Genomic DNA, 626 nt, shown 5'->3' on the forward strand with positions numbered 1-626 from the left:
AGAATTAATTTCCATGATACAAGGTCACAAATTTGGAGGAGAAGTATCAGAAAGTCCTTATCTGCACCTTGAGACATTTCTAGAGCTTTGTAATATGGTGAATTGTGAAGGAGTATCAGCATATACCGTTCGGTTGATGGCATTTCTTTTTAGTATCAAGGATAAAGCAAGGACTTGATTATATTCTCTCCATCCTCAAAGCATCACAAGTTGGGAACAATTGAAGCAGCAATTTCTGAATCATTTTTCCCTCCAAGTAGAATAATTTATATGAGGAATTGCATCATAAATTTTGTTCAGGCGTATGGAGAATCATTATTTGAAGCATGAGACAGATTCAAGAGTCTACAAAGATAGTGCCCTCATCATGGTTTGGAGAAATGACTGATTCTACACGTATTCTATAGGGGAGTTTCTTTTTCAGATGAGTGCTTGTTAGATTCATCAGCTGGAGGTTCTTTTATGGACAAGAGTATAGAAGAAGCTTATACATTGATTGATCAAGTGGCATTGAACCTCCATGGATGGTCGAGCAAAAGTTGGATGGAATCTCCCTCAGAAATTCAAGAAGTACAAGCCATATATAAAAGAGAGTCTGTCAAATAAAATGCAGTTCAACCACCCAA

The 626-nt window shown here is 36.9% G+C and overlaps 1 non-coding gene across 1 annotated transcript; it reads right to left on the reverse strand.

Moving 5' to 3' along the window:
- Window positions 1-268: 268 nt before the first annotated feature.
- On the reverse strand, window positions 269-374 carry LOC121993909. The gene has a single exon (XR_006115480.1). It is a non-coding gene; the product is annotated as a small nucleolar RNA R71 (small nucleolar RNA).
- Window positions 375-626: the final 252 nt, after the last annotated feature.

Source organism: Zingiber officinale, chromosome 1B (assembly GCF_018446385.1).
Source record: "Zingiber officinale cultivar Zhangliang chromosome 1B, Zo_v1.1, whole genome shotgun sequence".
Taxonomy (NCBI): domain Eukaryota; kingdom Viridiplantae; phylum Streptophyta; class Magnoliopsida; order Zingiberales; family Zingiberaceae; genus Zingiber; species Zingiber officinale.